Source organism: Lytechinus variegatus, chromosome 1 (genome assembly GCF_018143015.1).
Source record: "Lytechinus variegatus isolate NC3 chromosome 1, Lvar_3.0, whole genome shotgun sequence".
In the NCBI taxonomy this organism is placed as follows: Eukaryota; Metazoa; Echinodermata; class Echinoidea; order Temnopleuroida; family Toxopneustidae; genus Lytechinus; species Lytechinus variegatus.
Genome location: NC_054740.1, coordinates 5,959,259 through 5,976,969, shown reverse-complemented (window position 1 = coordinate 5,976,969; position 17,711 = coordinate 5,959,259). Strand labels below are relative to the sequence as shown.

Genomic DNA, 17,711 nt, shown 5'->3' with positions numbered 1-17,711 from the left:
TCAATCTGTTTTGTTTTGTTGTTCAATTCTGCATTTTGATAAAAATACAAAGCGATATCTCCTTTACAAACGATCATATGGATAATCTCAAGCAAAGCCTGTGCACTCTAAGAACCATTGGTTCAACTTTGCATCTTTTTCTAATGACACACTTGTAAAGGCCCCCTCATACCTAACCAAATTGCCTGAAATATGCCTTGCGATGGCTGGCGAAATGCATTTAAAAAAAATTGTTTTCAATGGTAACTGATAGACAATCATATTTACCCTCCATGTTTGGGGTCGTACACCTTATGAACTAACAGGTGCGATAATTCAAATTCGCAAGGGAATTTTGAACATGTTTAAAATTTCCCAACGAATTGAAAAATTGTTGGTCATCTATTTGAACTCACATCTCTTATTTAGTCTGTGGTAATCGTTCGTTCGTTGTTCATGTGTTATTGTCGCCCATAGTCCTCCATCGCGCTCTTGCCAAAGTGGATCAATCTCGAAAGAACCCTTAACGAAGCAACACGATGACACAAATACAAGAACGCCCAATCTATTCCCTCGGCTTCGTTTCTAATCGCATGCCATTTCACACCATTGCTAACTGTTCGTTCATCTTATTGGGTTATATTAACCCTTCGCTCGCCTTCGGTTGCAATTTACTCAGAGGTGAACCGAGACATTGATATCCTTCGCATTTCATATTTACCTTTCGCTTACCGTTCGTTGATAAAATTGACAATAGTTACTGATCACATGATTTGACAGAAATTTTGTTTGAATTCATTTAATTAACATGCATTTTTCCCATTCGTCTCCCTTCGTCCGCCTACAATTGGTCAGGTCCATGTAAAAGAACACCTTTACAGACCTGTGTAAAAATGTGCACCTTCCTGGTGCAACTAAGCCTATGAACTTTTGCACCTTCAAACATGTTCTAAATTTGGCATTGACTAGCTAGCATCTTCAAACATGCAAATGTGAACATATTTCCAGAAAGCGCTGAATCTTTGGAAATTTCTTGGTGATGCAAAGTACAGAAAGTTGTTTCGCACTACCAGTGCAGACATCTCATACCATGGCAATGGGAAGGACCAACCAGCAATGAATGAAGATTACAAATAATTTGGATTATCAATTATAATAAATATTTTTAGGACTTAGTTGGCCATGTTAAGCAACAAAAACAAGTCAAATTAAAGTGAAGAAAAATTGATTTTAGAACCGACAAAAGAGTATGATTAAACAGTTAGTGAATGAGATATAATGCTGCATTATTTCTCAAGTTTTACATTATGCTCTTGTAAGTTAAATGGAACCTACTATAAATAAAGCCTTGTGAGTTTGGTAATTTCATGTTTCTTTTCTTTCATGTAAAATGTGCACCTGTCATGTTGGCGGGGGGGAAAATGAATTCACTCTTTCCAAATTCATCAAATTCATTAAAATTTGACCTTTCAAGAAATGAAAGATGTACAATTTGTGGTTCCCAATCAGACTGTTTTCCTGATTTTTTTTTTGTCATGAAGGAATATGTTATTTTTTTACAAAATATATCACTGAGAAATGCAATATTTCAAAAAAATATATCAAACTTTTACCTAAATCTTTATTACTGCCTCATTAAAAATGAATGTACCGGTTCAGCATTGTATGTAAAAGCAACATCATAACAAAACTGATTTTTAAAGAGATGTTTGTGAAGCTGAATCATATAGAAATGAAAGCTTCTTAGTTGAATTTTACCTCTCAATTCCTAGGTTTAATCCATGGCCAATACACTTGTTTATTGTGAATTATCAAGTCTCTTTGAATATATGATGTCATCCATGCATCCTACACTCTTAAAAACAAATCAGTCAAAAATTACTAGTTAACTGGTTTATAGGGTCAGCTGGGTGCAACTGTTATTCTAGTCATATTTGACTATTTTCTAGTCGTATTTTACTAGAAATTGAGTTATTTCTGACTAGAATATATGTCAGAAGTGTGACTAGACATATCAGTTGCACCCAGCTGACTACTGGTCTAGTTTATTTGACTGATTTGTTTTAAGAGTGTAGGGATTCTTCCTTTCTTACTGATATGGTAAAAGGAAAAGGAAGTGTTGACCAAAATAATAACTCAAGAGTCACATACAATCACTTATTTTTCAGAAATCTTTCTCTAGCAAGGTTTCGTAAATTCTTTTATGCACTTTTCTACAATGCATTTAATCAGTAGATATCTGTTGGAATAATATGAAAGTAACTTTCAAATTATCTATCTTCCCACTCAATTCATGGCCACCCCATCCAATAACCTCCCACTCCTGTCATACCCCCCCCCACCACCACCACCAATAAAAGATACTAATGCACAGTGGGAGGATAAGAGGTGGTTATCCTCTGGGATATACTTTTTTCTCAGAGCACAGACATCAAAAATTGATATCACTGGATGGAAAAATACATGTACAAGGAAGACAGAAAATTGTGATGAACAAAGAATCCTGAGAGCTGATATCCCCAAAATGACCTTCATCTACCGCCCACACACAAACCAATTTCCCCATTTCATTTTTCATTTGCTGCTCATCTTCAAAATGAGACAATGGAGAGGGGGGGAAAACGAAGGGAGGAATCATAAAACTAGTGCTTGGAGGTATCCAGGAGAAATTGTATATCTCTGATTGGGTGCCAGGAGATTGAATGGTTGTTATGGCCCGATTGGCCCGGAGAGACGTATCGGAAATCGTTGCCCTGGAACACAGTGAAGGTGCTCTTGTTATTCCATGGAATTCGGGAGCCTCGCGATGTGACGGATGTATCGTCTTCCCATCATTGAGTTAGGACTGCCGATGCTAGGTGGTGGCAGGAATATTACTGGAAATTGGGGTCATTTGGAAGGATTGTAATTGTAAGGTTTCCTGATCAAACAGCATAGAGACAGGACAGGTGCTATAATATAAAGGTGGTGTCACACCTTGGTGTTTTAGACAGCGTATGCCCGACGTATCAAAATTTCTGTAAAACGTCGGCATACGCTGAACTTTGATTTTTTTTTTCAACTCTGGGCATATACTTAGCGTATTCATAACGAGTTGGACGTATACATAACGTATTAGTAACTTATATCGAACGCTTCGTTAACTTATAAGTAACGTATTCCAACGAATGCTTAGCGTATTGCTGGCGTACACAACTTATGCCCTACGATAGCCTAACTTACGCATAGCGCGTGGCAGCGTATTGCTGACGAACACGTATCGTAGCCTATAAAAAGGCTGCCGCTCAACTATTCAAATCATAACCGCACGATACATCACCTATCAACACCACCGCCATGCCGAAGAAAACTCCTGTGAACCCAACCTTTATATACCAATTCCTATAAACATGATAAACGTTGTCAATACGCCATTATACGGTAGCTGTAACTTATAAATACGTTCAGTAAGTTTTGTGGTTGTCCGGAGCACGTCTTCATACGTCAATATACGTTGGAGTTAAGTTACACATACGTTCAAAGCACGTTACTCATAGGTTAGAAGTAAGTTTTAGGGTACGCTGGACATTATCTCGACGTACATCGACTTATGAGTAACTTACGAGTAACGTGTGTCAACGTGTATCAACGATCGCGTAACTTGCCTACAACTTATGGCCCGCGTATGCGGGACGTATGAGCCATACGCTGGCATACGTCGAAAAATTTTGTGCTTGCAAAAAATTTTCGACGACCTCGCCGTATGACGACGTATACCAGCATGTTTTAGCGTACTCTTAACGTATGCAAAACTTACCCGTAACGTATTTGACGTACGCCAGCGTATTTGCCAAATTCCTCATACGTCGGGCATACACTGTCTAAAACGCCAAGGTGTGACATCGCCTAAAGGCTGGAGGAGGGGGAGCAGGGCAAACACTCCCCTTTTATCTCAGTTATCCCCACAATGCTACTTCATGTAAGTGTCCTAATCTTACTCAACAGCTCTATGGTATTTAGTTACCTTGTACTAATTAGAGTTGCCTTAATGCATTAAACACTGAGAACAGGCAAAAAATATTGCAACTTTGCATATGATTTAGAGCTGATGCATGTAACGAAAAATACAAGTTTACTTAATCAACAGACGTAAAGTGAGGGATTTGTTTCACCATGTCCGGGCACAGTCAAAGAAACATTTTAAGATTTCATGCACTCTGCGAAGGCTTTACATTTTTGTCAAAGCTGACTTCTGGCAGACATTGTACCTATAGTATTGTCTGCTTGATGCTTTACTCTTTTTAATGTATTGATTAGGTTAAGGAATGTAGGTTGACATCCAGCTAACAATCACACTGAGGGGTTCCACAGGGATTGGTCTTGTCACCAATGTTGAATATTCATGGCAAGTTGCCACCTTACTTGTCGACTCTGAATTACCAAAGGCGCTTGTGCGATCACATATCCTTAAATTACTATGAAATGTCCCTCCGTGCATTTGAAGTGAAAAGATGTGAGAAACAGTACGAGGAATTGATATGATTTAGTTAACTACATTGTAAATATCAATTACACATTGTGATGCAACCGCTTCTGTCTGAAGTGTGCATTCTACTTGAGTATCATCCGACATTTCAAACTTACAGTAGTGTAGTGACTATTGAACCTCTTACATCCATTGATTCTCTGTGAAGATTTGATTTTTGATTTATTCTTCCATTCAATATCTACATGTAGCACCCTCTCTTCAATAGGAAGGTTTATAAATATCTTTAAAGGTGGCCCTAAGAGATTTAACTATTAGTATTTAAGATACAAGAAAACTACTGACAAAGAAAATTCTAACATTATAAGCTCATTCCATGCTAATGAAATGGTTTATATTAAAAAATATATCAGGTATCTTTTATCATGCACTAGGTAGCCCAGCAAATTAGTTTTTTAAGTAAAGTCACAAAATTTTATCAAACAAATTTTGTTTTCATTCTGTTGGTGTTTTTTTTAAATCATATTCACCACATCAAAACTATATTAGGGCATACACATTAATCTAGCAATAAATTGGAATAGTAACATGTACTTTGGGAAGGGGAATTTAGCAAAACAAATAAGCTTTTTTCACTATGTTTTTTTAACCGCATACTATTCCTTACCCTGTACTCTCCCTTAACCCCGTAATCATTTTTTTTTCCTTTTTACACAGGCCAAATTTTTGCCTACTCCCGGCTAAAAAAAAATGCTTGCCTTTCGCACACAAAATCCAGTAATCCTGGACAAGTGGTAGCCATTCATGAGCACTTATCTTTGATTGGACGAGCGCTGGCTCCGTTGCCCCTAGTGCATACATCGAACATCATTCTTAGCTTGGCCGGGAATCTTTTTTGCACTTGCGACTCTTAACCCCGGACAATCACTCTTAGCACTGCCATTGCTCAATTAACCCAGCTACTTTGTAGGACTAAATAATCCTGTATATAGGTGAGGTTAGCCTACTTTGCAAAAATGCTGTCTTAAAAGTGGACAAAGCTTATACAGTGCGTATCAAAAAAAAGTTTACACTTAGAAAAAATTCTGTAAAATTATATATTTGTAATATCCTAAAGATTTTTCCACATTTTAACATTGGTACAGATCCATTTAAGCAAATGACGATATAACTGTCGAAAAATATTTTTGCTTGAGTGAGCACCACTTACTTTGGAAAAGTTAGTGAAAAATGATTTGCGCAGAACTTGGAAATAGTTATGCGAATAAAAGCAGACCTTAATCATGAAGAACACGTGGAATTTAGCTAGTAAATTGATTTGATGATATCTTTTACCTTTTTAAACTTGTTTCCTTGCCCAAAACACTTCGAAGAGTACATTGCGCCCCACCCCACTCCCCCACACACCGAGGCCATCTTGACAATATTTGCTTTACACTGAGCTGTGATTTAGATAAAATGCCTAAGGCTTCATTTTCATTTTATTAATCATTGTCAAGCTTGGGAAAAGTGTGGAGGGAACAAGTATCAAATTAAAAATGAAATGTAAACCCACTTTAATGATACAAACTTAGTGAAAAATGCTGGAGATGTCTGATATAAACTTTTGTTCAGATTCAGTTATGTCCTCAGATCCAGCTGGCACACAAACAGGTAAAGGTTGTGTATACTAACTGTTGAAACTTCAATTTGGGTGGCAAAATTGTTACAAAATGCTGGAATGTATCCGTTTTATTTCAATCGACTAAAATTGCAAGGGAAATGTATGAGAAATGTTTCACAGGGTAAGTTTGATTTCGCCCTTTCCCCTTGACACAGCGTGAAAACTAGCATTTCTGCGCAAACAGATTTCTGCGAGCTTTACAAAAATGGACACTGCTCACTCAAGTGTAACATTCTGTTAAAACTTTTACTTTCATTAGATAGATGAGACCCACACCCAAGATTATATGTGAAAGAATTATCCACATGTTGTATATTTTTTAATTCCCAGGGCTTTTTCAAAGTGTAAACTTTTTTTTGATACGCACTGTATACTTAAGGGGCTAGATGGCAATTTAGCCCAGTACAGGGTTATGGAAAGTTTTGCTAGTGTAAAAAGCATACAAGTGTTATGCACAAGAATGCACCCACATTCATTTTGTAGAGACATAGGAAAATGTGTATGAAAGGGACACACAATGACTGTCATCAAAATCATGAGCCATGATTGGTGCATGATGTGGAGTCCAATTCAATTGCACATTCATGCATAATTTGCAAGTTTATGAATAAGATATGGAAGCTGTCAAGACGGTTCAATTATTGTGGCACATTGTCACTTTTGCTGACAACTGAATTTTATATTAAAGGCTTCATGCATACTACATCTGCAAGATAAGAAAATAGATTTATCGAGAAATAAATAGGATTTTGTTTTCTTTTGGTTTTTTGGTAATATAAAGATATCCAATGGATCAATCAATCTCTTTTTAAAGATAAACATCTGTTCTGGGTATGAGATGTAAATAAATATAGAAGAGACTTTCTGAAGGCTTTGCAGAAAGTAAATTGAAATCTGCCCCAAAATTATGTGGTGTCAGCTGTTGGAGTTACTCAAATTACAAGAAATTAACTCAATTGTACTTATAGACTAAATGCACTGCACAGATGTTTTGGCCTGATCAATTTAGAAAATTTTGTCGTATCATGAAAATTAGGGTTAATCTAAGAACACTGCTTTAATAGTGGACCATTTTATGATGACACTTCCCAAACACCATGAAAAGAATGTGAAAACTAGCAGTAATTATCACCCACCTTTCAAAAAATAATAATCATGCATAAAAAAAAGTTGCAATGAATACACAAGCAAAATTGAGCACCTGCCAACAATGTTGAATGTTAGATCCAATTAGTTAACTCAGTATTGTTATGAGGAAAGGTTGAATTTGTATCAGATGAATGTTGTATGGGCACGGTGACATTCTATGACATTTATCAGGTGATGTTCTTCAAAATTAAATTGATATTCCAGTCTTATTAGTCGCTCTCTCTCTTTCAATCTCCCCCCCCCCCATCTCTCTTTCTCTCTCTTTGATTTTTCTACTTTATTTTAAGCAGTAGGACTTGAATGACAGATATAGGGCCATTTTCACAAAGACCAACGAAATGCTACTTTGCAATTAATTTATGAGCGCTACCAGAGGATTCTTTCCTTTGATTGGCGGTTGTACCTTTTTTGTGACCATCAAAATGTTTTTTTTCCTATTACCAGCCTACAGTCTTTGATATCAATGAATGTGAACAGTATTGTAAAAATATCCATTTGTATATGGAAATTTTTTATTGCTTTGTGTTCCAGATTACAATATTAAATTTTGAAAAAATAATGTTTGATGATGGGCCCTGCAGATGTTGAATTCTGTATTATTTCAAGGGAGAAATATACGATAATAATTACACTTGATGACTTCATGTTTATTTCATGGAATTATAAACACCAACAGACTCGTTAAAGGCTTATATTGGATTACACTTTTTCTTCTATTGTAAAAGCAATTACATACCTTTAATCATCATCAACTCAAGTGTAACCCATGCCCTGCTTTTCCATGAGGCTATAAATCACACTGATAGGAAAATTGCTGATGCTGTGTAAGTAAGTCAGTTTATCAAAAAGTGATCATAGCACTGGCCATTTTTCATCTGTAAATAGCTATAATGCACATTGACATATACAGTAGAGAATAAATTAAACACATATTGTGTACTTTAGTTCATGTGTCGGGTCACATTTTTATCAGAACCTATTGCAGTGAACAGAGGTTCTTCTGGGGCTACATTTTATAAACTTTGGAGCCATACCTCTCTAAGCCCTAGATAGTCTGGTCTATTCGCGTCAAAAATGCCCTACTTGTGGACACGGTGGACAAAAGCATGATTTTTTCTCCAGACCTTTGTTTATGTATAAGAATTAAGAATGGGGTATGCTCCAAAAAATCTGGCTGCAGGAACAGTGAAAAAATGGGTGAAAATGTCAGAATTTAGGAGTTCAGATTTGTCTGATATATAGACTAGCGCTAGTGCAAAACTCAATAACAGTGCATTATTTTGCATTGGATTAGTTCTTGAATTCAGACCCTTTTTGAACAGATCTTCTGTTTGTCCTCGCATCTCAATCTGAATGAAGATGCTAACCAAGCCGAAGGGTGACGGTGGAGGGGTTGAATGTTGGTGTGTGTGTACATATTTTGGTCTTGGGGTAAAGGTGTGCAAGACACATTTTTTGCATGTGTTGGAAATTGTGTTGCCATGGTAACAGTGTATTATTGCAAAAATAAGGTAAAAATCTTGCAGTTAGAACCACTTCCTCTGTTTTTAACCGATTCTCATGAAATTTGGCACACACATTGGTCTTGAGGTGAAGATGTCTAAGACATACTTTTGTGTGTCTTTCAGAAATCTTGTTGCCATGGTAACAACATATCTGGTGAAAATTGGGGAAAAAACCTTACAATTCAAACTGTTTCATCAGTTTTCAATCAATTTTCATGAAATTTGGCACACACATTGGTATTGAAGTAAAGATGTACAAGGCACTTTTTGTGTGTGTTTCCAAAATTGTGTTGCCATGGGAACAACATATTATATGGCAAAATTTAGGTAAAAACCTTGCAATTTGAACTACTTCATCAGTTTTTTGTTGTTTTGAACCAATTCTCATGAAATAATTATGGCTCACACATTGGCCTTGAGGTAAAGATGTGCAAGAACCTTTTGTCAGAGAGTGCATTGCCTTGGTAACCACATTTAGCCAGAAATATGGGGGAAAACTCATTGTGGATCAGTCTACTTCTCAGTTTTGAGCCTGTGCTCATAAAAGTTGACACAAATATTCATTTTGGGTAAAGATTCATATTCAGTATTAAAAGGGAATCAAGACTTGGTCATAATGTTTTGTGCATGGAAAAGGAGAAAAATAAGAATGGTGAAAGTTTTAAAGAAATCGGACAAGCAAAATAAAGTTATGGCTGCTTTAAAATTAAGATCCCTAAGGCTACTAGTATGTAGAATTCAAATTGGCAACTGGGTAAGTAAATTATGACAAGGGGTGGGGCCGCAAGGACAACTTTCCCATAAGACTAGTAGTTATCAGGATTTTTGGTTTTCTCCTAAATCCCTATTCCATTGGGGCCGTAATATAAACCTGGTAGTATGTTTTGTGTCCTCATGAAAGAAAGATATAATTTGAAGTAAAACTTTTGAAAAAAGAAATTTTAGCTAATTAATTATTCCAGTACATGGAAGAGTGGTCCTTGCCTTCTTAAATCACTGTGACATCACATATGCGGTCAATTTGAAGTCTTCATGGGTATAGTGATTACCAATGTTTATAACTTTAATATGTTCACAACTTTGTTATGGTTTGTCCGATATTGTTCAAACTTTGACCTATAAACTTGTCTGATTTTTCATTTTCCTCTAAAAACATGTGTTTATTTGGGTTTGATTCCCCTTTATATTGTCATATAATAGCGCAGGGTATTAATCACCTTCAATAATATTTATAGGCTTTTTTTGTGGGGGGGGGGGGTGGAGAAGGTCCTTAAAAACTGACAACATAAAAATATAGAAGGTTAAAGGCCATGACCATGAGGAACTTAAACACTCTTAAAATAACACCCCTTACATTTTTTATTGGGGGGGGGGGCTTTAGAAAATTGCCACATAAAGATTAAAATGAAATTATAACGACTAGGAACTTAACCCCCCCCCCCCAAAAAAAAAAAAGAGAAATCCTTTACACTTCAGCATATTAATTTAAAGCCTCAAACATTCTGCTTTGAAAAAAAAAAGTTTCCGGTGTCCAATTAATCAATGTTTTATTTGAAGCATGAAGCAGGGGCTGTCACAGAAATATACTGAAAAAATGAAAGAAAATGTAAGGCTAAAATCTATTGTGCACATAGGTATATTTTTGATATGGTATGTTACTGAGTCATGGATTTGCAAGTGAATTTCTAAAACAAGTGCAGATATTTTTGTATATATTTATATTTCTATAATAATTAGTTGCATGATTAAAGGTACACTTTAAAATATGTCAGAAAAAATATACTTAGAGAGAGACAGGAAACAGAAGGAGATGGCATGGTGAAGCTCAAAATCAAGAGTGATGTGAAAGTTAAAAAGAAAGAGTAGGAACGGAATATGAATATGAATAAAAGACTGAGTAGGAGAATATAAATAAACAATGGTTAATTGGGTACTGTAAACAATTTTTTTATCAAATCAGAATGCATTAAGCTTCAAATGAATGGTCTGAACTGCAAAGGACTCTTCTTACCTTTGAAGGGGGAGGGGTGATTTTCTGCTAAAAAGTATTATCATCCCCCTATTTTTTCGGGGGGGGGGAGTGTTAAGTTCCTAGTCATAATCCTTTAACTGTAATTTTAATGAGGTCATTTTCTAAAGACCCCACCCCCCCAAAAAAAAGAGTAATGTCTAGCTTTAAAAATGCATTGACCCCTGAGGGACAAAGGTGTAGACTGGTTTGAGCATGGGGAAGTAGAACTAAAAGTGGTATGGGGAGGGGTGCACATCTTGGGGAGGTGGAACTAAGGTTTGGAAAATCAGCTGTTGAAAGTAGAAGGGGTACACATTTTGTTTTGCTTGCCAGTGTTGGAACTCCTCTGCTTCAGCGGAAGGTTTCATATTCACCCAGTGTACCTCCAGCCTATATGCCCTTAAGGGGATGCGTTTTTTTAAGAGTGTTTATCATTTTTATGTTTCTAATGGCCACTGCCTTTAACCTTCTTTGATATCAGATTTAAAGGACTAATCCTGCCCCTTCCCCAAACCCAGAAATATTAATGAAGGTGATTAATACCCCCACATTTTAATACAGAGAAGACATTTAGAATTTAATATGAATCTTTACCCTACATTGTAAGATGAATATTTCTTCCAATTTTTATGAGCACTGACTAAAAACAGGGGAAGGAGTTTGATCCACAATAAGTTTTCCTACATTTCTGGCTATCATATGTGGCTACCCTGGTAATGCACTCTCTGACAAATGCAAAAAAAAAAAAGGTTCTTGCACATCTTTACCCCAAGGCAAATGTGTGAGCCAAATTTTCACGAGAATTGGTTCAAAACTGATGAAGTAGTTCAAATTGCAAGTTTTTTACCTAAATTTTGCCATATGCTAATTTGTTACCATGACAACACAGTTTCTGAAACACACACAAAAAGTGCCTAGTACATCTTTACTTCAATACCAATGTGTGTGCCAAATTTCATTAGAATTGATTGAAAACTGATGAAGCAGTTTGAATTGTAAGATTTTTTCCCAATTTTCACCATATAATATGTTGTTACCATGGCAACAAGATTTCTGAAAGACACACAAAAGTGTGTCTTAGACATCTTCACCTCAAGACCAATGTGTGTGCCAAATTTCATGAGAATCGGTTAAAAACAGAGGAAGTGGTTCTAACTGCAAGATTTTTACCTTATTTTTGCAATAATACACTGTTACCATGGCAACACAATTTCCAACACATGCAAAAAATGTGTCTTGCACACCTTTACCCCAAGACCAAAATATGTACACACACACCAACATTCAACCCCCTCCACCGTCACCCTTCGGCTTGGTTAGCATCTTCATTCAGATTGAGATGCGAGGACAAACAGAAGATCTGTTCAAAAAGGGTCTGAATTCAAGAACTAATCCAATGCAAAATAATGCACTGCTATTGAGTTTTGCACAAGCGCTAGTCTATATACCACACAAATCTGAACTCCTAAATTCTGACATTTTCACCCATTTTTTCACTGTTCCTGCAGCCAGATTTTTTGGAGCATACCCCATTCTTAATTCTTATACATAAACAAAGGTCTGGAGAAAAAATCACGCTTTTGTCCACCGTGTCCACATAATTCCGCTAACTGACCAGCCTAAGAGGTTTGTTTTCAATGACCTGATAAGCAAATATGACAATTTTCATATTAATGAAAACTTACATGTCTTTCAATAAGAGTGAGTCTTCGTAGTTCAGTTTCGCTAGGACAGTCACAAACAATCTGAAAGAAATGAAGATAAAAACAAAATACTATTTTGTAAATTCAGGTGCATTATAGGCATTGGTTTTTCAGGGGGAAATTCAATTATAAGCAATATTTTTCCAATATTATCAATACGATAAAAATATAATGAAAACATAATTATTGAAATACTGCATGTATAAAACATATGGATAAAACTTTTTTAGTATCTAATGATAAAGCAATGTTAACTTTAAGGCTTTACCATACTCCTTGTTTTCCAATAGGCTATGCTTCATGTTTAACATAAAATGTTTTCACATCTAATGAAGACTGGAGAAAAGCTTTCAATCTGCATTATGAAAATGATCATAATCATTCATGATCCAAGACTAGAAATAATACAAAGACAAGTTTCTTCAAATTATATCCATATATAGTGCTATCGATGACTTTGATCTTGCATTCTTGCTTAGTTTTTTTTTCCATGCAAGTCTGGTTTATATATTCATCAGCACACAGAACGCACCTGGAAAAAAAAGCTACATGTAATACTATAAGTTCAATAACCAGGTACATGCATATTATCATATCAATAGGCACAGGAGTGATTTAGAAACAGTACGTAGAAATAGCTAGCAGTTGGTCAGTATTTATTGCATTAAGATGGTGCATGGTTTCAGTTTAATAGGAAAGATTGCATAACATTCAGCACAATGAATAAAAAATCATATGCATGTATAGACATACATGTAGATATACAACATAAGTGACAGAAAGTGTCTAGAAAAAAAGAAGCTAGCTCATCTAGCCACACTACAACAAAAAGTCACATCTAAAAACCATTGAAAAAAATATTTGTATTTACACACATACATATAGCTCGGTTATCTCAGTTGATAACTATTGTGCAGTCACACAACAAAAGGAAGCAACTCCCACTTTTTTTGTCAAAATTGACTTTTAAAAATAATATATGATATTTCTGTATGCTCGGAAGTGACCGTCTTAATTGTATGAGATAATGTCTTCAATGGATTACCAAGAAGATTCATGAAGAAGAATTTACTGCATTAGATCAACAACCTCATGACCACTAACCACTAAATGTATATCATCATCAATGGATTATTCAACAATCCCTGTTAAAATTGTTTCTGTCAAATGAAAGCTATAAGATGATTCATTGTGTGGTCATCTTCAATACCACATCTTTGTTTCACCATCATGTGACGGAAGCCTATAGATCTATGCTATTCAATCCATCCCCCATTTCAGACACAAAACATTTATTCAGAAACTTATTACAAAAACACTACGAAAGAACACAATGTAACACAGTTGTGAATACAAATATAATATATCCAATTTAAAATTGTCATTGTAAAAGTCATTGTAAAATGCTCCAATTTAACCCTTTCGCCACTAAGCCCTCATATATCTACGGGCTGAGTCTATGGAAAATGTATGTTTTAGCAAAATTATACAGTCTCCTAGGGGTTAGCACAATGACAGTGTTTATAAATGGGAAAATTTTTCACACAGAATATGTGATCATGAAGCTTTTATGATTACACTTTGTTCTCTCCAGTATAGGAATGCATATTGCCACTGCATATTATGTTCAGACACATCTCAACCTATTTGAAAGAAAAACATTAACGAGATGCAGTCTTCCAGCACTCCTGCTGTTATGCCAAGATCCTAAGTTACATGTACATGTATATCGATTCAAGATTGTCAAGACTATGCTCAAAAGGGGATTCTTTTATTTACATGTAGTTCTAAATGATGCTTTGACTCAAGTTATGTTACCAGAAATTTCATTACAAGTGCCAGCATTCAGACACATGAATTGCTCATATAGCTAAACTTTTATATTGTTGTCTAAACACAAGCTGCTTCTCTATGCATGCTCAATGACAGATAATTGTTCAACTGACAAGAATTCATTGGTGTTTCTAAATTTCAGTGTGTCATGGGTGATGTTTAGATTGATGTCGAAATGACAGCCAGCATTTCATGTAGGTTAATGAAATCTGAATATCATGGAAATTAAGCAAATGTTTGTGAGTGAATGGAGTGTGCCATACATGGTATTTATTACTTTGTGTGTGATGACAAGTGTTTTCTTCATGTTCATTGAGTAATAGCTATATCTTTATGTCAGGTCAAATTAGATTATATATTCAAACATGATAAATCTGTTTAAAAGAATCATGAAATTCAAGATACAAAAATATGCCGCAGATGGAAATGAGCATTGACATCTCCCATAATTTGAATGACAGGCATGTCCCAATGATTCCCCAACAAAGAAAAAAAACAGATAAGTATAGGTGAATACAAAAAAAAACAATAATAATTGAGTATATTCAAAGGTAGATAAGACTTAAAATCATCTTGTATTCAAATACTTCATCCTTTTGAAATACATTCAAATGGAAATACATGTATAATATGCATAATATAACTCTATCCTCTAATACAACTTCAAGTGAAAGCAATATGCATTTCTCCTTATTCTTTTGATCCCTTTTATAGTCATCCAGCACCAATCATATCAAATGATATTGCCTTATTTTGGGATAAATGTTCCTTTATACACCCCCCCAAAAAAAAAGAAAACCATTCTACAAAAAAGAAGACTGGATGTGGAGGATTTTTTTTATCCTTCTGGCTTCTGTACAATGTGAATGATATGGATCGGTAGGCATAAAGTGTGTTCCTCAAGGGTATCTACTTGGCCCATTTATCTTTGTAGTGGAAGATGTGCTCCTATGTAAAATGGTCCTTCAGCAGCTGAACATTTTAAGGTAAGTACAATGTCAGAACTGAAGTACTTGGCAATAAGATACAAGTAAGCTATTACAACCCTGGAAACACTCATACCCTAACCATTTTACATGTATCCCTAAAAGAAACAATGGTTGCCAAAGCTATCTGGAATGGCATCAGGTCAGAGTCCATCTACTCAATCTTTTTCTCTCATGATTTGGACAAAATGTGCCCTTCTACTTTAATAGCCGTACCCCATTCCATTCACAACCATCTTTCCCATTAATGCTACATGATCATCTCATCAAATACAGCATCACGGCGGCGAGACATGACATCATGTAAATCATGTACAGGAATGCACTACTGCTACATGCCTCAAGCAGGCTTGTCAGGTATGGGATGCTTAATCACTTATCAGAGAATTAAAGCACCATCTGGTGGAATGATCTTCCTAATATGTGATTCTTTTGAGGATAATTAATATGTACTTGCACCAATGCAAAGTTTGCACAAAAAAGGTCATAGCGGCATATCAATACACCACATAGCTGGTCTACACTCCTAAACAACAGACCTATTCATGTCCATACAAGTGATTTTTCAAAAATGTATTTTAATCACAGATGAGAAAGGATGCTTTACAAATTTTGAAAGTCGTTGAAGCTATACAAGTCATGTCAGGAATTCATTATACACCAAGTTCACCCCAACTTTTAATGAAATAAATAGGGAAAATTGAAACTGTCACAGCTGCGAATTTCATTAAAATTGTATTCGAAATAAGAAAGAAAAATCATTTACACTACAGGTTTCACCAAAACAATAATAAGCACAACATAGGTATAGTGTGCAAATGAGAAAACCAATGACTTCATAAACTCATTATTTCTGAAGTTCACTCTACAATAAATGAAATATTATAGCTTTTCTGACTTAAGTATAAAGATGTAATTTGACTCCTCCATGAACATATGCAATTGCCATCATTGTAATACATGATTGATTAATGGTTTCTAATTAATGTTCTTTATCAGATATAGAAAATGAAATATCTAATATTGCATTCAAAAATATACAAAGGAAGTATTTGAAAATCAACTGTGTTGTGCATTACTGATTTGTGGGATCAAACAGAAATTTCAAACTTATAAAAAAAATTGTCTCTATGATCAGAGGGGCAGGGGAGCATTGACTGATTTACTTTGGAGACCCCCTCCTTTTTTAACATTGGGTTTAACATTCAGTGCCTCCTCCATCATCAGCCCAACCCATTAAATTAATTATCCTCTCATTTTCAGCCATATGTTATATTGTCACTGAATGAGGTATTTTCTGATCTCCTTGTGGTATCCTATAAAATGCCTATGTTCCAATTTAAAAACATAGCTTGGCTCCACCTAAAACATGTGGAATCTTTACATTAATCTAATCAAGAGCTATTTCACAATCTCAAGGCATCTAATATACAAAATAAAAATATATAATTTGTCATACGGTATAAAATACAAAAGAAACATTGAGTGTGACATCATTAATTTTCTCATATGCATATATCACTTATGTCAAGCATACATTTTTGTGAAAAACTGAAAAACCTGAAAATTATAAAATGGTATTTTTTCAATTTGATTTTTTTTTCAGAGTTATGCTTGATTAATTTCTCTCATTTTTATATGAATGGACCTTTAACTTGACATGTGTTTATCTCTGGTACATAGCATATGAATCTCCAAACCTTACCAAAATGAATGATTTCGCTATTCAAAATGATTAAAAAAAGACACAGCATTTGACAACAGGGTGTGTAGGAATGTATCAAAATAAATTCAGAATGGGCAGGATGTCTGATTTCATACTGTAGGGTAATGACACTGATCAACTGACTAACACATTGCCACTGCAGCACTCTAGGGCTTGAACGTCCATTACCAAGTGCACATATCCCATCTCATGTACCATCAATCAAGACTACTCGGTATATACTGTAGCCAAAGACCTGGACCGCTGGGCCAATTATCACTTGATTGTTTTGCGAGAAAACATTTCCCCCTGACACCATCACCTCCTCCCGATTTTCAATCAAGACTCTGCACACTCTCCTAGGCGCATTCACACCGCCTCGAAGCTAAAGAATACCTGAGCCCCATTGCATAAAAGATAAGATAAATGGTAGTTTTGCCATCCAATGGTATCCTTCATGGAATCCTTGATTTTGATTGGCTGATGAGCATTGCTACTATCAGTTACCATTGGATGGTAAAGTTACCATAATAGTAACTTTATGCAATAGGGCCCAGGTATTGATCACTGATTGGGAAATTTGCACAGGTTTACTCCAATCAGAAAATACTATGTATATTTTGCAAATGTAAAACGAAAATCCTCATAAATATATTCCTGAAAGAAAATACCTGCAGAATAGTAGGTACTCAAAATTACTACCAGAACATTT

General features: G+C 35.4%; 1 protein-coding gene across 2 annotated transcripts in view; it reads right to left on the bottom strand.

The window, feature by feature from the left end:
- Nucleotides 1-17,711, bottom strand: part of LOC121414334 (cGMP-dependent 3',5'-cyclic phosphodiesterase-like) — a 113,200-nt gene that overhangs the window by 84,395 nt on the left and 11,094 nt on the right. For both annotated transcript variants that reach the window (XM_041607511.1, XM_041607585.1), the window contains exon 2: nt 12,458-12,517. The gene's annotated coding sequence lies outside the window, so the exon portion shown is untranslated. The remainder of the gene's footprint in view (nt 1-12,457; nt 12,518-17,711) is intronic.